General features: G+C 46.1%; 1 pseudogene; it reads right to left on the minus strand.

Annotated features, from left to right (window-relative positions):
• Window positions 1-1,506: 1,506 nt before the first annotated feature.
• LOC131383581 (uncharacterized) lies at window positions 1,507-14,866 on the minus strand (annotated as a pseudogene).
• Window positions 14,867-25,818: the final 10,952 nt, after the last annotated feature.

The following is a 25,818-nucleotide window of genomic DNA, read 5'->3' on the forward strand; positions in this document are numbered from 1 at the left end:
AAATAATTAAGTCAGTTTTAATGAAATACTGTTTAAGGCTGCTGGCAAGCAAAGAAGCCATCTTTAGCAGAGCATTAATAAACTGAGTCATTCGCACGAGGGAATGGCTAGCTGTATCAGTCACATTCATGGTGCTAATAAAAGAGCTCAGTTCTCTGTGGCAGGCCAAGGATTGGAGGGCCGGGAGGGAGCACAGAGCCCAGTCATCTCGGGCTCACTGTCACAGGCAGTCCTTACAGCTGCAGTGGAGTTCACAGTCCAAGCTGGAAGAAGGGTCTGCTTGCCCTCAAAGGATCCCAGCAGGAATCTCTGGCCATAGAAGAGAGGTGACCAATCCCAGGGGCTGGTGAGGTCTCTAGAGCTCCTTACCATCTGTGGGTGATGCTGGACCAGGATTGGGAACAGGGTGCAAGGGTGGCCAGAGTTTCTCCTTTTGGTGTCCCAGTTCCTCGTCTACAGTGACCTGCCAACCCCGTGATATCAATGAGATAAACATGTTGGGAGGGTTTTTCAGAGGTGTTAATGGGGGTAATGTTTAACTCATAAAATGAGGATAGTCATTCTCTAAACCAGGAATTTAGATAGGACCCCTTATCAATACCTCCTGCGGCTTTTTAGCTGCTGCTTTTTAGCAGCAGGAGGTATTGATAGGTAAAGGAATACCTGGTTTGGTTTTCAGTCAAAGGGATGGTTTAGCCATTCTCACAATGAGAATCTTTACAAACTGGACTGACTTTCACCAAAAGCGATGAGATGGACTTGCTGCCACATATAGGTCCATGCCAGTGAGATGGTGTAGCAGTATCTGGTGCTGAAAAGAAAGGGGCCTGTATAAGAGTCCCATTGTACCAACAAGGAAACTGACCTGCCCCAGTGTTACACCGTTTATCCCCAGTGGCACAGCCACATCCTGAATCCTTCTTCAAGAGTCCTGGGAGAAGAAAATAAGCCCCGTTACCCTCTCTTCCTTTCTGTCTTGGAGAGAAGAGGCCTATAAAACACTAATAGTGCAGGGGAAGTTTTTCCTAATTCCAAACAAGGTGGGAAAAGCAGGAACCTTTTGATTTCTGTAAGATCAATTTGGTGAAAGGCTAGCACGGAAGTTTAGACTGGACCATGGTAACAGTTACCCTTTACTGAGCCTTTTCACTTGCCAGGAGGACACTGTAGACGCATAATAGTTCATAATCCTCACCACAACTCTGAGCTAGGGAGTTGTATTCCCACTTGACAGAACAGGAAACTGAGGCTCAAAAAGTTAACCAACTTACTCATAGTCCTAGAGCTCACAAACAGCAAAGGCAGGATTCAGACACCCCAAGGCAGTGAACAGGGGGCCCCTGGTTCTGGTCCTCTCTCTCCCGTTCTCGTCTACCCAGACTTGATGCTGGGTCCATCCTCCCTTTGGCCTCACCATTAAAGCTAATGCTGACATTTCCATCAACTTCCTAGTCTCACCCTCCCAGGAGTAGCAACATGTATCAAGCCCTGGCGCAGACATAGCCCTTACAAAAGGCAACTTCTGGGGAAGAAAAAGAAACTCCTTGTTCTCAGCTCACTTTCAGAACTGATACCCTGGCAGACAGGAAGCGTGCCTGAAGTGTGCTTTCAGCACGAAGGAGGAAGAAGAGGAACGCGCAGGCTTGATTCCCGGTTCTCCAGAATCCCAAAGTGGAAGAAGCCCGGGAGTGACGAGGAACCCCAGATCCGGCCTAAACCAGCGCCCTGGGGTCAAGCCCCTGCGGAGTCCTGGACAAAGGAGCCGCGACCTGGAGGGGGGACCCGGGAGAAGGGAACGGAGACCCCAGTGGAGCCAAGGAGCCTGGATGGGCAGAGGAAATGGGCGACGGGTAAATGGAGATGCAGCCGGGGATGGGAGAGGACAACCATCGACTGGGAAGCGGAAACCCCCTTGCGGTTTGAGGGCCCTGAGGAGGGGAAGCGCCCCGCACCCGCCCCCCAGCCCGCCTCCAGGGGTGAAGGACCCCAGGGCCTCCCGAGGCCGCCGCGCCGGGACAGCCTGACGCCCCGAGCAGCACCGAGACGAGGCCGGCGCCCACCGCCCCTGCCCGGTCCCCGCCCGCCCCTGCTAGGCCCCACCGTGCAAGCGCACTGTGCATCGCGCCTGCAGCCTTTCGAAAATAGAAAAATAGGGAGTATATGTAGTACCCCACACCCTTGTAATGATGCCGCTCCAAGCAAATGAGTCCTTAATAACAACAGGGTGCTGAGGGCAGCGACCAATGGGGAGCAAACAGCCTGGCCCTGTGGTGTAGAACGCGCGGCACTGGAGACGCCCGACACTCCATGGGGCACAAGTCCCGGGTCCCGGCGGGCCAGCACCCGGCCTTCCCCGGCGAGGAGCCGGGCTTCCGACGGGAGGGCAGGGTGGCGAGAGGGCGCCAGCAGGACGCCTGACCTTGCGTGAAAAACCGGAGAATTCCACAGCACCGCGGCGAGTGCTCCCCCGCTGCGACCGCGCCTTGGGCCGCGAGGATGTTCCTGTGGCGCCACCTAGTGTCCGAGGTGCAGACAACGCTCTGGCGAGGGCTGCAAGGACGGCCTGCGACCAGCCCTGGGACCTCAGACTCAGGCTGGGACCTTGGTATGGGTCATCCCAGGGGCCCCCGGCAATGGACCAGTGATGCCCTTCCACCAGGCAAAAAGCCCCCCAGACGTCTCTCTCTTCCTGCTGCAACCAAAGCTAAAAAGAAAATTTGCCAGAATGAATGGAATAACTGACGGTCCCTTTCAATGAGACGTCCATGAGGTGATGTCTGGTTTTTCCTAAATACAATGGCAAGTCAATTATTAGTTCATCCAGAAAAAATATAGATGCTGTCATCGTATAAACATGAGTCTCCACATAGAACTGAGCCTCAGACCCGCTGGAGGTGCTCTGTCTGGGAAACACTGAACTAGAATTTTGGGTGGAACAAAGTAGAAGCTTTACTTTTTATTTAACAGTAGCCTGAAGACCTCCTGCAGAATAATGGAAAGGATAAAGACCTGGGAGGCAGGATACTAAGGTTCTGGCATTAGCTCTGCCCCCCAGTTGTCTGTTTGACCTTGACCAGAGGGAAACAGTTTTACTACCTCTCACAATGCTGTGCAGTCTGGATTGGTATCTCCATGTAATCAATAAGGAAATAGGGGCTCCAGGAGTTTACCCAAGGCGGGGCAGCACATCAGTGTCCAGACCAAGCTTCAGCTGCACGTCTGCCCAACTCTAAAGAGCACGTTCCCTTCACAAGCCATCAAATCCCTTCGTGCTTTGGCCTCTTCATCTACCGCTTGAAGGGGCTGTACCAAGTGGTCATGGTTCCTTCCAGATAACAGCAAACCGTGATTCTAAGGTTTCACTGATCCCTTAAAACCCAGTTTTAGTGCTCACAAACCCCGTGGTGATAACAAAAGAGCCTTTAAAAAGGATTTATCCACCTATAAAAACCATTAGATTTTATTTGGGGCTATGGGCAAAGAACACCAAAACAAACGTGTTGGAACATCAAACCTCCTTTAAAATTTAGGGCAGCAGGGACAGAGGAGAAAATCTGCACAGGGCAAGGAGGGACAACTTATGGATTCCATGGCTGGAACCAGACTGCGGGACACTGTTTATCTGCCATTGGCTTCCTGGGGGATAATTGCCTCCTGACAATTGTTTAGACTTGATAAATACATGAAATGGGGCCGCCAACAGTTTATCTGGCTACCAGTTCAGATCCGGACAGAACCAGATGAAGAAGTCAGGCACATTCGCAATAACCTCAAAGATAAAACCTCCCTATCAGAGGCAGCTTATCTCCTCCTCAGGGTCATGCTGCCCAGTAACTGCCACCTCCAAAAGAAGGAAGGGGAGAGCACTTCTAGCAGGGGGTTCACAGTGGGCCTTGCTTGCCTTGAACTCCCCTTCCTGCTCACCCGACAGGCCACCTGTCTGGCAGCAAGGCTGTCTGTCACAGCCCTGGTCTGGAAGGCTTAGGAAAGATGTTGGCAAGGAAAGTGGAAGAAATGGGCAACTAGATCCCAAAGCCAAGGTCACCTAACTCTGAGATGAATGCGTTCCTCGTGGGCTCTTCCTCTGTTTCATAGGGACAAGCTAAGGGAACTTCAGGCCTCCCCAGCAAAGATAACACCATGACTCGCAGCTCACAGGAGCTGGGACCCTGCTGGGCTACATACTCACCCCATGACCAAAGGCAAGTGGGACCTCTGGGCCTCAGTTTCCTCACCTCTCAGGGGTTTGAGCTAAATAACCCCTAAGATCCTACTGAGCTATTTTATGGACTGGAATCAAACCAGCCAGACCTCTTTATGGTTTAAAAGAGGCCAGAGGTTTCATTGAAGAACCACCTCCCTCCCTTATATTTTTCCTCAGCCCGCTTGCTTTTCTCTTCCCCCTCCCCCACACCTCTCTCATTCGTAGGCCACAAACCTCCATCCTCCAACTCCTTTCCAACGTCAGTAGCTAGCTCCACCAGGCTGGCTAAGGATCGAGGAGACCATCACCTCAGAAAGCAGCCCCGCTGGGAGGTCCACGGAGCAGTTCGCCGAGCTGTGGACAGGCCCTTTGTTTTCCATCTGCCAAGAAAGGAAGCTGCCTGTTGCTTATTTCCTCCTCCCACTCTTCTCCCTTCCCACCAGCAGACTCTTCCACTTTCAAAATATTCTGATGGGAGATCGCAGGAGTTTTCCTCAAACAAGATCACTTGGGGTCAATTACTGAGCACCCCCCAGCCTCAGCCCCACCCATTCTCTCACCCTCCAGCTTGAGCGATAGCTCCAGTTAGTAAAGCAGTTGGCTCAACAGGACAACAACCAAAAGTGACCTTCTACGTCCTAAAGCCCTTGCCTGACACCACCTCTTTTTTTTTCTTTTTTTAATTCTTCAGGGGCCTTTTGGGGACCCACAATTGAGCTGTATTCTGCAGAAAGAACTTCCAAATAAAACGAATAAGGCATTGTTTTACCAAGAGCCTTTTCTCCCTCAAGAAACTCAATGTAAACTAGGAAACTTGCACTTTCTTTTCCTTTTGGGTAGATGAGCAGAAGGGAAGAGTTACTACCCAGGGTGAGGTCATTCCTCCATGGTGGTAGAATATCTGGTTCTTTCGGTTTCCCCATGGTGCTGGCCTCACAATAGGTGTTCATGAGGTGCAGGCTAATTGGGTGAGTGGATGCAGTGCTCTGATGGATTTATTCAGTGTACAAGATTGCAAAGCCATATGCCAGCAAAGGCTTAACCACCCCACCCTACCCTTCAGACCAGCTCCATAGCTTTCCATGTCCCTGTCTGCCCAGCCTCAGGCCAAAGCAAAGGCAGGGATCTGAGCTGTACCCCCTGTGAACGCCCATCTCCTGACCCCTGTGCTAGTGTCTTGTCCCTGCATGCCTTGGCTGTCTTCTCTCTGGACTATGATTCATGGCAGATATTAAAAAGGAAACAGCATCCTTCAATTCTTTCTACCATTTCTCTTATCTTTAAAGGGTTCTTATTAAGCAGTATCTTCAGACTTATTTATGTGATGTCATGCTAGGAAGCAGTGTTGTCAATGTGCCACTTTCCATGAGCACTGAATTCAGTAAAAATAAAAGCCAAATAAATGATATACTGTCTCCATGCAGAATCTTCTCTAGTCATGACTAGCTCTCTAGATAGTAGGGAATCCCTAAAGATAATCAGATAATGGTGACGTTTGCTTACTGAGGCAAGCTCCCCTTTCCTCTGCGCTTCTGGAGTGATTGATCCAGAGAGGCCAGCTTCTTGCTGGGGCACAACTGCAATCTGCTCTAAGAAGCCAGCCCAGAAGCAGGGACACAAAATCATGGGGAGCCGACCATGGCCAAAGCATCATGCTATTACCCTTCACTTCACGTTTTTTAGCTCTCTTTTGAATGTTATGAAAGATACACAGATGTATTTATTTTATGTTTTCATATTAAAAATGAAAGGGCAGGAGGAAGTGAGGAAGGGGAAGAAAGTAGCATTCAAACGCCAAGCATCATGCTGGGAACTTGGAGTTCTCAAGCCCTCCAGTCTTGGTCACTGGGGAAGGGAATGGGTGTCGCCCACTTAGTTCATATTTGAATAACTGCTCATACTTGAAAATGTCTTCAACTGCAACCACATGAAGTGGGGAGCCCCCACAGGGTCTCCACGTCTTCCCTGAGAGCTCTTGGACCATGCGCCTTCATCCTCCATGATTTTGATCTTGCAGTTCTGTTTACCTTCAGTGCCTTGTCACTCTTTACACCCTCATCCTAACCCCTTCCACTTTCAAGACTCATTTAGACATCATCCCCAAGAAAGCTTCTGATTCCCCACTGTCCAGTCCCATCTGGGTGAGTACCCATAGAGATGTCCTGTACAGCTTGTCCCCACGTGTTAGAATACTCTGCATATCTGTCTGCTTCCTCAAGGTACTGTGAGCTCTTTGAATGAGAGTCTTGTTCAGGTTTGCATCCCCAGTATCTACTGGTTCAGTTCTAGGCTACCGCTTGCCCAAACAACACCTCTGTGTTCTAAGAAAAAGAAGAATGCAGCCCCATCCCTCCCAATCACCCCATACACACACTGTCAGCCTCCAAGCAAGGCCATGTGACTCCCTTGTTCAAGTCAGAAAAAGGTTCTCCCTCCTCACAGTGGGTGCAGCTCTACAGCAAGGAGCAAGGCTTGGTGAGTAGGAGATGAGCTGGATGTCAGCACCCACTGGGCCCAGCCTCCAGGTAACCTGCACAACTGTATTGGTTGGCTCTGGTTGGATCAATCACTCCATCCAGAGAGCAGTGACCCACTTCTCCTGACCTCTGGCTCAGCTTCCAAGACACCAGGCTGCTTTGCTGCTCTACTATCGGCTACTCCCTCTAACCACAGCTGCTCATGAGGTAGATAAGCCCCTGTGTCTCTAACGGCACAGTGCCCCATGCAACCCAAACACAGACCCCAGGAGAGAGAAGCCGAGGAGGTCCTGTTTCTTCCAGGCCCATTGCCAGCCTCTGTCCGGGTCTGGGCACATGGGCTCATTTACATGGCTGGTTTGGAGCCTTTGGCAGATGAAAGTGTGCGGATAGTTTTATATGTGTTGCTCATCATTAAACCTCCCCCTCAGGGTTTCTTGCCGCCTTTGGTTTGTGTCTCAATCTGGAGCAAATTTAAGCAACGGTTTAGACCTCTGCATTTCCTTGGTTTAATTAATAATTCATAATAAAAATTTAATCAAGGCATAAGCTTTTGTGCAAGGTTATAAAACACTTTTATTTGCCCTGGAGATCAGAATGACCACTTTCTAAATCTGTGAAATGATGGGTTTTTTCCCAAATGAGGAAATTTTACTCTCAACTGTAAATTTCAGCTGTTTGCCATATGTAACCGCAGAGAATCTGTTTATTGACTTAGTATATTAGGAGTAGTTAGGCAGGAAGAAAAATAAACCCAAACTCCAGATGGGAGAAAGTGTGGGGAAGGAATGAAGAGTTGAAGTTAGAGTCTAGCAAACCTCTAGCCTCAGAGAATAACGAGAAGAGATAAATGGTAGAGCCCATCTCCCAAAGGAGACGATCATGATAGTAAGCAGATTGAGAGACAAAGAAACTGGCAGGACGGTCATCACAAGCCATTCAAGATCTTTGGAGACATAAGCAGAGAATGCAAAGGGAAGAGTGGAGCCGTGAGAGGATATTAGACACTATGCGAACTCTGCAGCAGGGTGTGGAGTCCTGCTTAGTGAAAACTGTAAACACAGGATGGGTTTTTACCTGCCTGAAATAGCAGAAAAGAGTTCTTGGCAAATAGCAGAGAGAGGGTCTAGACCAGGGGTAGCTCAAACGTCCATCTATAGACAAAGCCAAGCCACCAGGAAAGCCACCTAAAAATACGGAGTCCTCGGCCTCCACTTTAAATGCCTTTTAAAGCTCTGCAGGTGACTTTGATGTCAGCCAGCTTTGGGAACCGTGGTCCAGATGACCTTTTAAAGTCCTTCCGCATTAATTCTCTGAGATTTGTAAAAGTTAAGTCAAGAGAAGAAGCACAAAGTTGCTGCAAAGAGCTGGATTCAGGGGATAATGTCTAATAATCAGTTTTCTCCCTAATAATTATTGTAAAAACAACATGCTATTAAGTTTGTGGTCACTCCCTTACTCTGACAACAACTCTGAAAGAATGGGATTATCATCCCTCTTTTAGAGCAGGAAATGGAGTTTCAGAGAGAGGCAAATCAGTTAGCCCAAAGCCATGCTGCTAGTGAATGGCAGGGACAGGTTTTGAGTCTTCTGACTGCAAACAGGGTACTCAATCCTCATGGCCTGCACGGAGCAGTCCTCTTTAAAGTTAGCTAAGTGGGCCGGGCGTGGTGGCTCACGCCTGTAATCCCAGCACTTTGGGAGGCCGAGGTGGGTGGATCACGAGGTCAGGAGTTCGAGACCAGCCTGGCCAACATGGTGAAACCCTGTCTCTACTGAAAATAGAAAAATTAGCAGGGTGTGGTGGGTGGCGCATGCCTGTAATCCCAGCTACTCGGGAGGCTGAGGCAGGAGAATCGCTTGAACCTGGGGGGCGGAGGTTGCAGTGAGCTGAGATTATGCCACTGCACTCCAGCCTGGGCAACAAGAGCGAAACTCCGTCTCAAAAAAAATAATAATAATAAAATAAAGTTAGCTAAGTGTAACAATGGGGTTTGCCAGGTGGTAAAGCTTATGAAGGAGAAGCCCCTGGAAGGCCCAGTGGTGGACCCCACCCAGCACTAGTTCAGGCTTAAGTGGTCACTCAAGGATGAGCAAAAAGAAACTGACTCCTCAGGGCCTAATGGTCACAAACAATTCTCCTGTATGGAAAAAGAACTCCAAGGAAAATCACTCAGATCCTGGCTTGGTAGTATTGGCTTTAAATAAGAAGTCCTCATCTTTCAAGCCAGACCCCTCACCTCCAAGCAGAGCCTCAGCCCCAATCTCACCCGTGAAAGCCCACTGGTCAGAGTGGCTAGCCCATTCCTGGATGCCAGGAACTTCCAAGAGAAAGTGTTTAGTGGGGTCCCTAAAAGACCAAGGTGTTGGCAGCAAGACACAGAACACTTTTAGAAACCCACTAGCTTAGACCAGTACATTTAGTTATAAGAAAAGTTCCTGGGCTTCTAATACGTAATCTGAATGCATTGACTTTGGAGTGGAGGGGGGTCAGCATGGAAGAAGAGATTAGTGAGAGCAGCCCCACTGCCTGCACCTGCAACAGGAGGTGCCGTCCAGGGGCAAGGATGGGTGCAATTGGTTGGATGAGCCTCACGCCGGCTGTGAGAACCCACTTCACTATGTGCTTGACCCAATCCCCTAAATCCCTCCATCGACTACTTGTTAATACAGACTGAGTATCCCAAATTCGAGTATCGCAAATCCAAACTGCTCCAAAGTCCAAAACTTTTTGAGTGCCATCAAAATGCTCAAATGAAATGCTCGTTGGAGCATTTCAGAGTCAGATTTTATAATGCAAACATTCCAAAATACCCAACAATTTTCTAAATCTGAAATATTCCTGGTCCCAAGCATTTTGGATAAGGGCTACTCAACTTGTATTTTAAAATGTATATTCTTCCTCGTTACAAAGAGGATTAAAGATGACTTCTATAAGAACTATTTGATAAATCACAGGTGGGTCAGCAACTTTTAGTCCCAAGCATTTTGGATAAGGGCTACTCAACCTGTATTTTTAAATGTACATTCTTCTTTATTACAAAGAGGATTAAAGATGCCTTCTATAAAGAACTATTTAATAAATCACAGGTTGGTCAGCAATTTTTAAAAAAACACAAGACTATACATAAAAAATGGAATAAAAGATGAGGCTACATCAAAAATTTCTAGCACATATGCTTATTTTGGATCAGGCAGAGATTTGGCTTTGTTTTCTAGCTGCCATGGCAAAGCAAAAAGATGGGGGAGGAGAGACATCTGATTTGTTAGAGAATTCAGTGATCATAACAAACCAGAACCATGAAATAAGACAGTCACAAAAAGACAAATACTGTCTGATTCCTCTTAGAGGAGATACCTAGAGGAGTCAAATTCACAGAAAGAGAAAGTAGAACGCTGGCTGCCACGAAGTGTAGAGAAGGGGAATGGGGAGTTATTGTATAACAGGTACAAGGTTTCCATTTGGGAAGACGAAAAGAGTTCAGGAGATAGATGGTGGTGATGATGGCACAGCAGTATAGGCACTTACTGCTACTGAACTATGCACATAAAGACGGGTAAGATGGTAAATTTTATGTCGTGTGCATTTTACCACAATTCTAAAAAGTTACAACTTCAAAAAGAAAAGAAAATTTAAAAAAAAGCCAGGCCCTGAGGAGCTGAACTACTTCTCCTTCTGATACGAAGATGAGGAAGAAGTGTCTCTAATTAGAGTTCCACCAAAAGGAGACGTTTAAGGTTGCAAATGGCAGCTTCAACAACATGCTTACAGGAGACGCATTTCTCAGCCTTCAGTGGAGGTTGATGGCTTCACGCTAAAATGCAGTTCAGAGAAAGCACTATGGTGGGGAAGGGGGATACAATGGCGTCCAGGTAACCACATGAAGGTTCATAGAGGATGGTTCGTGGAGGCAGGAGAGGACATCTGCTCACATGACTGTGGGAGAGCAGCCTGCCTGGCCTTCTGCAGAGGCTCCAGCAGGAGGGAACTTGTGATAGCACCACTGCTGCCCAGTTTGAAAGTGAGACATGCAAGTATGGCCACTTGGCTACCCACCAGAGTTAACACTGACGTGATACTCATGTCCCCAAGTTCTCCAGCCTTCAAGGCTCGACTCTTGCCTTAACATGCAAATAGCTACAACCTTAGTTCCTATCCTAGGAGGCTGCAGGAAAGCCAGTCTTTAGTGAGCTTCTCCTACCCCAGTTGTTTCTAACAATCACCCAGGAATGCATCCACATTCCAAAGATCAGGCCTGTTTGCCACATCAGGTTGCCCTGGATGGACAAGTTTTTTACTGCCTCTAAGTCACCCCTGGCTTCTCCAGGTCGCCGGCTCCCCCACTGCATACACCGAGACCCCTCCTTTAGTCTCCCAGAACATAAGACCAAACTGTAATATTGATCGAAATTTTCTGAAAGCTCAAAGATAGCAGAAGGGAATTACAAAATAGAAACAGAAAGCTTAAACCTTAGAGATAGGAAGTCCTAACTATCTTTGTCCTTAACTCCTAATTTGTCCCACATTTCAGGGGCCAGCCTGCTTTTCCCCAAATGCTTTGACCATGTTCCTTCTACCTAGAATCTGGCTTCCCTGATACATTTTGGGGTCCAAAAAAGAGAGAACTCTCCCAGAGGGTCCTCTAAGTCCAATGAAATAATTATCTCAGAGATGCAACTCTGCATATAGAGAAGACAACCCGTCATATTATTTTACAGAATTACTTGGCTGCTCTTTGTCTCAAATACCTCCATTCCAAATAGAGTTTGCTTGAACATAACCAAATACACATTAAAGTGGTTTTTTTTTTTTTTTTTTTTTTTTTTTGAGACGGAGTCTGGCTCTGTCGCCAGGCTGGAGTGCAGTGGAATGATCTCGGCTCACCGCAACCTCCTACTGCCTGGTTCAAGTGATTCTCCTGCCTCAGCGCCCCTAGTAGCTAGGATTACAGGCACGTGCCACCACACCCAGCTAACTTTTGTATTTTTAGTAGAGACGGCGTTTCACCATGTTGGCCAGGATGGTCTTGATCTCCTGACCTTATGATCTGCCTTCCTGGGCCTCCCAAAGTGGTGGGATTACAGGCGTGAGCCATCACGCTTCTTTCAAAACAAAGTGCCACTTCCCTCAGTGTTGAATCATAAAGTTGCAGTGAGTTTGTCCCCATCCCTAGTTACCATGTTTCCAAAATTGTGGGATGCCATCTCAGTTCAAGCATCACTCCTGTAACTCACTTTTACTGTGGTGGAGCAGTAGGGGGCCAGCCTCATCGGTTCTGCCAGGCATACTCCTTCTGGCAGTGGGCAGGATGGTTTTAAATGCTTGTGGCTTGGTAATTTGTGGACTCATTTGCAAGGCAAATACAAGCTATCTAAAATTAAGGTTCAGTGAAATGGGGCACTACCTAAGGATTTCTTTTGTTTCATTTTAAAACCACACTCTTGCTCTATGAGATTGTTATCACAGATCTAGCAAGAGGCCTGATTGCTTTCAATCACTGTATAAAATCTATTCCACCCTTCCCACTGAAGCTTGGATGAAAGAGTTGTAAGGGAAGGGCCTATTGAGGTCGGTGGTGGCTAGTTGCAGCTGAATGTCAGAGACATAAGGAAAAGGGCCAGGCTGGGAAGTTGGCTTGGCCTAGGATCTGGTCTCTGTATTCGTGTTATTGGTCACAGTCCCCAAGGGGGAGGCTTTGCGCTTTGATTCCTCTTGGTGAAATGTAGGGTAGAGTGTCTGGTCAACTTCAAAGCCCAGTGCAACTTCCTCAGCTCTTTGTCAGATTCTACCCAAGTCTGATCCAATCCTAGAGGGTGGAGGCGGGGAGGGGCGGTGCGGTATTCGACTTAGTTTATTCTTGGCAAAACAGATCTTCCTGAGTCTCAGGGAGGAAAACGAGCAGCTTAGACAGATGTAAACAGGCTCTGAGGCCCTTTGGACATCAAATAACACTAACAAAACAACATTTAGATGAGTTAAGTGTAAATCAATCAGAAACATATGGACTGCATTTCCCTGAAAATACACTGGGGTTTACAAATTACAGGCACAGGGGCTTGGCAAAATGCAATTCAAGTTTTGCCAAACCTAAAATGTTTGGAGAAGATTAAAAGAAAGTAGTCTGACCCCCAATGCCTTCAACCCTGCCCTTCTCTGACACTGATAATATCCCACATGACCATAAACGTTTAAGGGCATGGATTTTAAGAGACTTATATGCTGAATAAACAACTACACAATGAGCTGAGATTCTTTTCCAGAAGAATGTTCATGGAAAGCTGAAACTGCCAAGTGACTGTATTAACAAAAGGGAGAAAACATCTACCTTTTGAGCTGGGCCACTGAGATACACCTACATGTTTTCACTTGCAACAGAGTGGGATATTCTAAGCTTAGATGCCCGTGATTGCAGATTCATGGAGCACAGGCTCTGCTTTTTCCTGGTGTGGGTAGTCTTTGCACAGCGAGTGGCAGGCAGCATCTTGCACCCATTTGCCGCGTATGGGGACAACGTGGAGACATATTCACTAGTGTCACTGTTGTGTTGTGACCCTCCCACATGTGGCATTTCTAGGTCAAAGAAAAGTTGTCCCAGTGGAACTAAAGCACCTAAGATCTAACTGTTTGGGTTTTGAGATTCAAAAATGAAGTCTGTCTAAGATATAAAAGATTTGGTGTAACCACCCCACTCGCCACCCAAGATGAGATGGAGTCTCCAAAAGAGAGCAGAAGGAAAGAGAGGACTCCTCAGAGGGGTCCCTGAGAAAGAGCTGCATTATTGCTGCCCCCTGGAGGATGGAGGGGAATAAGAGAACAACAAAAGAGGTTCTGGGATGGAAGAGCAAAGACACCACTGTCTGTTTCCTGGGTGCCCAGCATGGACAGGAGCAGCAGAGTAGAAAATGATTCCTGGTGTGCCCAGATCGAGAGGCCTGTGATAGCACCATGGAATTCCCACAGCCCTAGAGTAGTTGTGTGGGGTATGGGGTGGAGGCATAGCAGAATCCCCTACAGGCCCTCAAAAGGGGGCACAGAAGCAGTTAAGAAAGAGTCAAATCTGTACAGACCTTGCAGTGGAGGGTGAGAGAGGGCAGCCACAAACCTGTGGGTATCAGTGATCAAGGGTGAGATGGGGTGATACAGACCTGGGAGGCTGGTGTGGACTGACAACCTGGGTCAGATGGCCCCTCTGTGCATGCATGGACACACACACACACACACACACACACACACGCTGTTGTGACGGTAATAAGCCACATACAATGGAGACACAACCCCCAGCGAGAGAAAGACTATCCAGCAGTAACTGAAATTGTCAATCAGCAAGCCAAATGGGGACTTGAAATGGAAATTACACGGATTCACTAAAATAAAACATAATGTTTCTGGCATACTTCAGCTGTTGACATTCTTGCCTTCTCCTCATGTGGATGAGGTCACAAAGTTGGTCAGGGTGGTGTGACTGTTAGATTGTTTTGGATATTCCCTGAACTCTAAGAAGCAGACAAAGCTTCACCTCACTTCATTTCATCCTAAGGAAACTTGATCTGAGTCATCAGCGATGAGCTGAGGCTGTGAGAGGAGGTGGGAGTGGGTGCAGACTTCAGTTGAAGGAGCAAAGGGGTCATCAATGGAAGTGGCAAGAGGGCAACCCACCAGGGGCAGGTGAGGGAGACAAGCGTGTTGAATCCTCAGGGGTCAGGAGGCTGTCAAAGGTAGAGCAGTGTTCATTGCTCCTCCAACACAAACCGTTTTCTAGGATACGCTCAGGCAGGCCAGCCAGCTTACCACATCCTCTTGCTCTGGAGGGACTAACGGAAGGGCTGGGAGGCATAGAGGAGCTCCAAGATGGTTGGTCGGCTAGAAACAGGGCTCTGCATGGAGGGGGAGCTGCTGAAGCCAGAGGAGGGGCCTAGAGACACAGCAATTTTGAGGAAGGGAGGAACTTGGAATTGTTCATACTTGTGCCATTGGCTTTGTGGGGTAACCTACAAGTGGGAAGTTAACCAGAAGAAAGCAGTCACTGTCATTAGAGGAAATTCTAGGTCTTCTCCTGTGTGGCACACAGGATGGTTCAAGGGCCAGCCCACAATATTTCTGTTTTCTCCTGCATCTCACCTGTTGGTTAGAATGTGGTTCTAGACACATGGGGCCTGTAGCAATTGAATATGAATTTGCATCCATGTTTACAAAAACAATCAGAGATTTTACACGGGCCTCCTCAGCATGAAATATGCAGTGAAGCTGCAATAACCCCTGCTACCAACCACCTCCCTACTACCAGATTTGTTTTCTATGGCTGCTATAACAAATTACCAGAAATTTAGTGCCTCACAGCAAAACGAATGTATAACCTTACAGTTCTTGAGATCAGAAATCCAAATGGGTTTCACTAGGCTGGTGTCACTTCCATCTTCAAAGCCAGCACTGAACAGGTCAGTCTTTTTCACATGGCATCACTTGACACTGATTTTTCTTCCCCTTCCATCTTTTAAGGACCTTTGTGATTACACTAGATAATCCGGGCCCACCTGGATAATATAGGAAAATCTTCCTATTTTAAAGTCAGCTGATTAGCAAACTTAATTCCATCTGCAACCTTAATTTCCCCTTGCCATGTAACATAGCATATGTGAAGGTTCTGGGAATTAGGATGTGGACATCTTTGGGAGATCGTTCCAAGCACTGGCTGTTATGCATGCGTGCATGTACACACACACACACACACATACATACACACACACACACACACACACACACACACACACACTCCTGAGACACTCCCAAAGAGGAAAGTTGAACAATGAGCTCACTCATTTCTAGAAGCTCCTGCATCTGCCAAATATCATCCTGCTTCTAAATAAGGTTGGCCTTTACTTTTTCAGAAGTCAGAGGTCTACCACTTGCTTTCAATCTTACATTAAGTTAAAAATGCTTTAGCCAGCAGGGCACAGTGGCCCATGCCTGTAATACCAGCACTTTGGGAGGCCAAGACAGGTGGATCACCTGAGGTCAGGAGTTCGAGACCAGACTGGCCAACATGGCAAAACCCCGTCTCTACTAAAAAATACAAAAAAATTAGCCGGGCTTGGTGGCACGTACCTGTAATCCCAGTTACTTGGGAGGCTGAGGCAGGAGAATCGCTTGAACCCAGTTGGTGGAGGTTGCAATGAGCTGAGCTTGCGCCACTGCACTCTAGCCTGGGTGACAGAGTGAGACCCAATTCAAAAAAAATTAAAAAAAAAAAAATGGGCCAGGCGTGGTGGCTTACACACCTGTAATCCCAGCACTTTGGGAGGCTGAGGTGGGCAGATCACGAGGTCAAGAAATCGAGACCATCCTGGCCAATATGGTGAAACCCCATCTCTATGAAAAATACAAAAAATTAGCCGGGCGTGGTGGCGGGCGCCTGTAGTCCCAGCTACTTGGAGAGGCTGAGGCAGGAGAATGGCGTGAACCTGGGAGGCGGAGCTTGCAGTGAGCCGAGCGAGCCACTGCACTCCAGCCTGGGGGACAGAGCAAGACTCCGTCTCAAAAAAAAAAAAAAAATCGAGACCATCCTGGCCAATATGGTGAAACCCCGTCTCTATTAAAAATACAAAAATTAGCCAGGCGTGGTGGCATGTGCCTGTAGTCCCAGCTACTTGGGAGGCTGAGGCAGAAGAATTGCTTGAACCTGGGAGGCAGAAGTTGCAGTAAGCTGAGATCGTTCCACTGCACTCCAGCCTGGCAACAGAGCGAGACTCTGTCTCAAAAAAAAAAAAAAAAAAAAAAAAAAAGCTTTAGCCCAATTAGGAACAGCAAGTTGCATTTAGATGTGATGGGCATCAGCTGAACAGCCATTTTCTACCTGCACACTCCTGGAGCTGTGCTCGTGAGGGCCCGGCCTCTGCAGAACATGCAGTTGTTTTTCAGAGCGACTTCGTAGCAGTGGAAGTGTTAACTGCAGGATTAAAGATGATGAGAAGAAACAAATATTTTATATTTTTAAAACCCCAAAGTTATCGATTTTTATTATAAAAAACATATGTGCTTCCTCCTCTGTAGTAGAAGTGTTCTTGACTGGGTATATGTAAATCAAATTCTTTATGGATTGAGTCATATTTTAGATGCACCAGGGGAGCTGGGTATTTAAAGGGATCCTGCTGTGAATCTTTCTGTCAAACCAAGAAGCAGTTTGCGATGCTCATTTTCACCCCTTAATTTGTCTGTTTTGTAGGCTCAGATTTTTGTAAAATCTCCAAAATTCACATACCAAAGCAAGGCACACCTGTATCCTATATTTCAAGGGTATCTGTTTCATAAGAGCTCAAAGAGCTGTCAGGTGGATTATCTCATTTATCTTCCCAACATTCTTCCAAAGGAGTTTGGGGCAGTCATTATTATCCTCAAAGTAGCTGTAACTGTCTCCCAAGCAGCATCACAGGGGGCCCCATGAAAGGAAAAGACAAGCTCAGCTGAGAACTATTTATTTTCCAATTAACAATAGGCTCCGTCCTGGGAGGGGCATATGGGGAGTTTTTCTTTAGAGCCCAGAATGTTCTTTTTTGCTATTCTTTTTCACTACTGTCCAGATAGAGAAACTGAGGAACTGAGAAATTAAGTGCTTTCAATGTTGTAAATGTTTAGTGAGCGTCCCTATACAAGACATGGTGTTGGAGTTGGGTGGGGTCAACATCAAGAGCCAGAAAAGGCCCTCGCCTGGAGTTTGCCACCTAAGGGGAAGAAGTGCAGGTGGACAATACCAAGAACACAATGTTAGGGAGCGCTGACGCCTTCAGCTCACCCACAATGTTCTTCTCCCAAGGATTTTAGAGCTATGACCTCATTCAATTCTTACAACACATAAGGTGAAGTCACTTTGGTTTTACTTTTGGTAGAACAAGGAACCTCAGAGATTAGTGATTTTCCAAAAGGCACATGACAGGTGAGAGAGCCAGGACTTAAATTCAAGTCTGTCTTATTCATGTGCTTCCCATGTCACTATTATTGAACATAGGAACAAGCAATAGGCTTTGTGAGTGTAGTGACAGAAACAGTAAATTCTGACTTTCAGCATCAAAGAACCTGTCCCAGAGAGATGCTGTTTGAGCTAGGTCTTGAATGGTGAGAAAGATTACCATAGAGAACTGGGAGAAGGACAGGGAGAAAGGTATGAAAGCAGGCATAAGTGGCCTGGTTGGTCCAGGCTACCAGAGAGCTGTGGTGGTAAACAAGGCTGAAAGGGAAGTTAGGGACATAGCATAGAAGGTCTTGAATGCTACCTTAAAGGAGCTGAACCTCTTCCCACAGTGGGTGGGAAGCCACTGAGACTTTCTGAGGGAAGAAGCAACATGAACTTTCTCTCTGGAAGACAGAAACTTTCTTTCTGGCATCAGTGTGAAGAATGAGTTTGAGTCAGGAGATCAGATCTTAATACTTAAAGTTAGATAGCATTTTCTCCCCCAACAGAAAGAAAGCAACCTGGCGGACATTGAGGGAATGCCAGGTGAGAAAAGGTGCAGTCAGAACGAGAAGCTATGTTGCTTGGCATCAAGATGAATTCTCTTTCCCTTACATTAAACAAGGTGGCTGGACCATTGAAAGGAGGGCACGTCCTAGCCAAGCCCACCCCTGGTGCTTCTTCCCTTCCTCTGCACCCAGCTGTGCCAGGCATAGAGGAGTGGGCCATGATCTGTATTTCTCTTTGCATGCTGAGCAATCTTCACAGGTGCTAAGGATAGGGGTGTGTAGCCAAACCTAATACTTGCCTTTTAAGCTGACTCCATCCTTCAAGGCATCTTGTTGTAGGTCATCCTTGTTGTCTGTCCTAAACCACGCAATGACAAGCTGAGCTCAGTGAGCATCTGTTAGGCCCATAACCTCTGGGGGTAGGAGAGTCAAACATCTTCATATTGAACCTTATCTCTTCTTCTAAGATACCAGTTTATTAGACTCATCCAGATGTAGTTTCAAGGTCTTTGAGCTGCAAAACCAACGAAAGATAAGATGGTGAAACTGGTGGGGCCTCGGGCAATAAGAAAGCCTGTCTCCTTTATCCACCCCACTCACCACCAAAGCTTATGAATCTTTAAAGATCCATCCTTCAAAGCAACTATGTAAGGCCATGAAGGAGTAGACTTGGAATAAGGAATGTATTTTGCTTCAGTTTCTATTTTTTGGACAGTGGTGTAATTCTTGCATTTGTTAAAGACCTTGGGGCTCCTGGAAGAAAGGAGATTTAAGTATAAAAGCCATTATAATAGCATTACTATTAGCAGTAGTGGGTTTGGCATGAAGCCTGGGCCACCAGGACTCCAGAGGCCTAAGTTACTAAATGGGAGGCTCAGTGTGACTCAGATGGATCTGATCTGTTAGCCAGGAAGGTGCTAGGAAATCTCCCTAAACACAAAAGGAATGTTGTGGTGAGGGACTGAGGAGGAGGAGGGAGACAGGAAGAGGCAAGAACAGAGGGTAAAATCAAATTCAGGGATATCTGGAGAGCTCAGAGCAGGTGCCACTTACGAAGTGAGATTTCTGGAGTCAGGAGGCTCTCCTACCCACCTGCCACCCCTCCTGCCTAAGCATGCCTGGACTCCCATGAGGCAGAGGTTTTACTCCTTTGGCTTCAGGCCTTGTATCCACTGTAAAACTTCTGCTCTGCCCTCCCACCCTGAAAAGGTTAAACTGGCTGGTCATGGATATCTCCGAACCCCTCTTTGCAGAAAGGCCCTCAGGCATGTGGAGGGAGAGAGGTGTAAGCAGCATGCCACAGAGGGAAGTGAGGGGATGGCTGGGAGGGCTGCAGGGACACCGGGAGACCACCAGCCTTTGCTGGGTGCCCATGTTGGATCTGGGCCAAGCCTGCTCCATACAGCACTTAGGAGGAAGCATCAACTCGGCACCTTTCACCTCCCCAGAACGGCTTGGTCAACCTCCTGCCATGGTGGCTCTTGTGCAAAGGCAAGGTTTACACATGGAGACACTGCTAAAACCAGAGAGCCCTGGGAGAATTCACAAGACATTCTGGCTGAACCGCTGGGAACTGATGACTTGAACTTGGCCTGTACTCACTCCCCAGCACATTGAAAAGTGGACTCAAGGTGATTTTCCCAACATTGAATCTGGGAATCCTGTTAGTCTTTAGACATCACCACCACCACGAATAACTAACTGCCATTTATTGACCTGGGAATGAATTTAGGGACTAGGAGGAAGCATTTCAAGAAAACAAAATGGCCTAAATTTGCCCCTCCAAACTCCCAGTCCTCGTCGTTGGAGGCCACACTGAGTTGCAGCCATAGCTGTAGCCCACATGGGTGACTGCCATAGCCCTAGGTCATGCTTTTCCTGTTGCCAAGCCCTGTGGGGCTGTGTACAAGAGGCAGAAAAGACATGGCAAGACTTGTTTTTTTTTCAGACGGAGTCTCACTCTGCCACCCATGTTGGAGTGCAGTGGCGTGATCTCGGCTCACTACAGCCTCCACCTCCTGGGTTCAAGCAATTATCCTGCCTCAGCCTCCTGAGTAGCTGGGATTACAGGCGCACACCACCACACCTGGCTAATTTTTGTATTTTTAGTAGAGACACGGTTTCACCATGTTGGCCAGGCTGGTCTGGAACTCCTAATCTCAGGTGATCCCCCCACCTGGGCCTCCCAAAGTGCTGGGATTACAGGTGTGAGCCACTGCACCCAGCCTATGGCAAGACTTTCAAAACAACCCCCCACCACTGCCTGTCACAGCTGTCAGAGCCTATGCTACACGATGGTTAAGAGCAGAAAATTTGCAGCTAGACTTGGATTTGAATCCTGCTCCACCACTTTCTAGCTGTGTGACTGTAAGAAAGCATCTGAACTTCTAGTTCATTCTCATCTGTAAAATGGGGCTGCTAGTAGTACCTTCCTCAGAGGATTAAGAGGATGAAATGAGGCCAGGCATGGGGGCTCACGCGTGTAATCTCAGCACTTTGGGAGGCTGAGACTTGAGCCCATGAGTTCGAGGCTGCAGTGAGCCATGGTTGTGCCACTGCACTCCAGCATGGGTGACAGAGTGAGTTCCTCTTTCTCTTAAAAAAAAGGGGGGATGAAATGAGTGTTAACAAAGCACAGCACTTGGTACAGTGCCGGCACATAAGTACACTATACATGGGCAACAATCTTCCTCTTTCAAAAAGAATGTGTTGAGGAAATGCATTGCACCCGAAGGCTCAGTCCACTGCCCTGCTGATCTCAGTGTGTGTGGAAGGAAGCCTATAGGCATTGTTATGCACGAACATCAGTTCTGATTTCCCTGGAAGTCCCTTGAGCTATCGACTAACCCTTGATCTGGGCTCTTGCTTCAAGGAGAAAAAAAAAATGCAGGTAGAATTTGTGAGAAACAGGTGGGCATTTCTGTATAAGCCGCATGACTGGAAGAGTTCACATGTGACCACAGACTAAGAATCTCGGCTTGGAAGCACTGCCAATGATGACAGCAACAGGGATTTCCAAGAAGCCACAAGTATTCCCACACTACGTCAACCCATGGCTCCACAGATATTGCCAAGCCACGGCAAGGAGCCCTCTTGCCATTAAATCCATCACAGTAAACTATTAAGTATGACCAAGGAACTCTGGGACCAGAAAGTCCAGATGAAATGCACTTAGTTTGGGTAGGCATTTTGGATTCTCGGCTCTGTCCCTGAATTCCTGAGCACACTAGTAGCCACGTTGAGGTTTAGCCCCCACGTTCACCTCACACAGAAAACAAACTCATTAGAAGGGGTGGCATTGGTTGCCTTACTCCAGAAGAGCACACTGGGACTTTTTTTCTTCTTATTGACCTGCTGTGTTGTCCCCCCGAAACGGTATTTCAGAGAGGAATTTACCAAGAATGAAATATATAAGATACACTATAGTTTATAATGCAGTCCAATGTAGAAAACAGATGGTGTTGGAGCCAGACTGACCTGGGTTCACATCCTAGTTCATAACTTTTGTTATGAGAGGCCTTAGGTTACTTAACCAGCTAGGTTAAGCTCAGCTAGAGCTTCAGTCGTCTCATCTGTAAACTGGTGCTCTAGTCGTGGTTCTTAACTTTAGTCTTGGTCAGAACCACCTGAAAGCTTATTAATAAACATAGTGCTAGGTCCTACTCAGAAGGCTAGGGCCTAAGAATCTGCCTTTCAACAAGTTCCTAAGGGATGCTGACACTATTGGTCCAGAGATGGGATTACAGCCTAAGAACCACTGCAATTGTTTAATCTGTATTACAGCCCTTGCTCACTTTGAGAGATAGGCACATAGCATCAGGGTTTGATGGACTAGGAATCTTGAGGGCTGGGGAGCCCATCTTCCACCTCCTAGCTGTGTCAGTTTCAACTGTAAAATGAGAATAATGGTATCTACCCTTCCGCATGAGAATCTAATGAGAGGATAACTGTGAAATGAAAGCGCCTTGTAAATTATAAAGTTCTAAACAGTTGTAAAGGATTGAATATGAGGATTACTGAAAGGTTAAAGCTCATGGTGCAGAGAGAGCCCGTAGTGCAGTGCCTGGCAAACAGTGGGGGCTCAATAAATACTAAATGTAAAAAAAAAAAAAAAAAAAAACCCACAGAAGTAAAATTTGCCACTGACTCCATGCCACAGATTTCAGTCTTTGTCATATACTAAAGTAAGAAAAGATAATAAAGTTGTAACACATGAAGTTCATATTCCAATCGTGGGTGGCAAGGACCTCCTTCCTGGATTCTGATCCAATTCATTATTCAAATCTCCACTACTTAATGTGGAACCACCGTGGATCTTGATAAGAGGAAAAGGCTGAGCTCTGTTTCCACTTTGCTCTTGGCAGTCCTCAGGCCTCCAGTATAACTTTCTTAGAAAATGAATAGGGCTGGCTCCCAGAGAGACTAATCTAATCTCATCTTGTCCACTCAGAAGATCCGTATCAAACATTACAGACTGTCTGACTGCAGAACTACAGCAGGAAGGGGCATCTAATTCCATCTGGATTTGGATCAGTGATTAAACGATCAAGTAGAGAGCCATTAGCATGGCAGAAATAGAAAAGCAAAATATAACTGGCCTACTTCTTAAACATTGTTCTCATCTAAGGTGTTACTCAAAGAGCCCCCACATGAAACAAAGAGCAAGCCTGCGAGAGAGGAGTTTAAAGTCCACAGCCTCCTTTAAAAACAGACGTGAATGGATCAACATGCTGCATTTTCACTGTTTATGGGCATGACAGTCTGATCAGATAACCATGCTATGCCAAGAGACCTAATTAGTAATCCTCTGGCGAATTTTAAATTACTTTTAAAGGAAAAAAAAATATGTCTCTGGTAACTCTTGGTTGAATAAAATGTCACTCATTTCTGCTAAGCCATTTTCAGAAAGGCTCTGCCCACTTCAAATGGAATTACTGGTGAGTTCAGTTACGCAGAAAAGGTATATTTCAGCTAATCAATTTTGAGAGATCCAACAGTTTCAAATACCTAAGACTGAAACCTCCACATTGTTTTTTTTACAGCACAACCTGGCTGCCTTATCAAGAGGGCACCCAGAATCATCAAAATGGGTACAAACGAAATGTTATTGCCACAGGCACTTTAAATACATCTCTCAAGATGCTACATGAAATACCCAGATTTAAGTCAAATTGGTTCACATTTGTGAAAGCAAAACAAAGTTCAGAAGCCAGATCACTTGAGGACTGTACGTCTACTCTTTGCCAGATTTTAATATTTAATTAGATAAAGGTTAAAGCTTTGATAGTTTAAGGCGGCACATGCTTAAAAAATCACAAATTAGCAAGTTTAACAGTTCTTTGATGTTAAATTTCTACTAAGAGACTGATTTTAAACTGGAAAGAAAGGAGAGCGGAGGGAGAGGGAGAAAGAAAAGAATGAACTGATTCTAGAATCCCAGAATAATCACTCTTGGATCTGCTGCTCAGGGACAGAAATTTCTTAACATTCTTACAGTTCAAAATACTTATGTTGTCTGTTTCATGGAGGGCATATTTAGCAAGAAAACCTAGAAAAGGGTCAGTTACTGCACTTACAGCTCATCCTCTTCTTTTTCCAGCATCACCGATAGACAGGCTGAAGGCTCTAGAAATCTAGTTGTCCACACCCTTGATCTAAAAGAAAATTAATCCAAATACGTTTTCTCTATTTCCCTGTAAATGCTGTCAGTGCTAATGATGTGAAACATTTCCAGGCATGACTTTCATTTTTAAACTTCAGGTTTAGAGAAGTAGAGGTAGAGGCTTAGAGTTGGTGTGTTTCATTAGAAGCCTTCATCATCAAACCAGAGGACATCAGAAAAGTTTCTAGGGGGTTCTTTCTAAACTTTAACCCAGGTCACAAAATCTGGAAGAGCAAAAGAGGCAAGGAAGCCAAACATCTGATAGGGAGATAGTGAATTCCTTCTTTGTGATCCTAGGTTCTTTGAGAAAACACTAGTCTGTTTTATAAGCTTTGACACAGGAAATAATCATCATTGCCTAACTGAGGCAAAAGCAAGGGGTGCTGAAAATTTGCACAGATGCATTGTGTTACAAACCCAAGTTAATGCCTTCATTCCCCATTTATTGATTATATCCCACCTGTCACCAAATGTTGGCGTTTCTGGCCCTGAGATCTGTCTGCTTCTCCCCAACCTTATCTCTACTTTTCTTGACAACTGCAGTCAGGTCCTCAGAGGTTTTCATGTTCTCAGTTTTTAGCTTGAGAGCCTATTCCTTACACTGCTGCTGTCCTTTCTGTTCAGAGTGCAAATCATTTTACTCCTGTGATCCTGAATTTTATGTGTGTACTATTTAGCAGTCTTTACTGTTCAAATATACTAAGATATGAACTCAGTCACTTCTGGAATAAGCAAGTCCTATCTTCTTTAGAACAGTCAGCATTTCCCCCCTTTAATGTGTACAAATGAGTGATTTGTATGTGGAAAGAACAGCAAGAATCAGAACCAGGAATATTTATGCTACAGGTACATAAGTGAGGCGGTATTAAGATAGTGAGGCGGTATTAAGATAATCAGTAAAAAGTACAGTCATTCAAAAATATTTATAAAAATATTTGGCCGGGCACGGTGGCTCACGCTTGTAATCCCAGCACTTTGGGAGGCCGAGGCGGGCGGATCACGAGGTCAGGAGATCCAGACCACGGTGAAACCCCGTCTCTACTAAAAATACAAAAAAAATTAGCCGGGCGTGGTGGCGGGCGCCTGTAGTCCCAGCTGCTCGGAGAGGCTGAGGCAGGAGAATGGCGTGAACCCAGGAGGCGGAACTTGCAGTGAGCCGAAATCGCGCCACTGCACTCCAGCCTCGGCGACAAACAGCGAATACAGGTCCCCGCCACCACGCCCGGCTAATTTTTTTTGTATTTATGAAATGACAAAACTAGTATTCTGCAGGGTGAGAACGGCACATCAGCTTGGTAACAATATTCCAGTACAGCATATAAATGCCATCAGTTATTAGTCTACCCTGGCCAGTACTTTGCATACATCATGCCCAAACTTAAAACAATCCTGTTACGTCCATTTACTGACATCATATTGCTAAATGCAGATCCCTTTGACTCTCAAGCCATGCTCTTTGTTCAGCCACTGCAAGTACAAACCAAATTCTGTTAAGAAAACTCATCATTGAACTTGTATTTTATCAATCCAATACCATATAATATAAATAGAATCAATCAAGCATTGCTCAAAGCAATGAGCCAGTGGCTAAGAATTGAAAATCAATGTAATTGAGACTTTCTTCTTTAAGGGCAAAAAAAAAAAATCAGAAATGTGTGTTCCCAAAAAAACATGGATATGTCCAAACCGTGCCATAAATGTTAGATTAAGTTACTTTCAAATTTTTTTATTCTAATAGCCCTTTCTCTATTTTTCTTTTTTCTTCTAATTAAGTATACATTTTATAAGTTTTCTATCTGAAATTTTATTACCAGCGATGAAGTACAAAGCAAAAGCAGCAGAGGCATGTCAGTCCAGATGAAATATTGTCACAAGCCATAAAATCATTGGAAACCAATGATGTTGCAGGCTTTTTTGATGGCAACACTATCTGAGAGTTAAGTTGACACTGAACACTGAGTCAGCTTGGAAAATGTCCATCAGTGTCAAGGCTACAAAAGAAAATATTAAAACAGGACACCAA

This window comes from Hylobates moloch, unplaced genomic scaffold, assembly GCF_009828535.3.
Source record: "Hylobates moloch isolate HMO894 unplaced genomic scaffold, HMol_V3 SCAFFOLD_5, whole genome shotgun sequence".
Lineage (NCBI taxonomy): Eukaryota > Metazoa > Chordata > Mammalia > Primates > Hylobatidae > Hylobates > Hylobates moloch.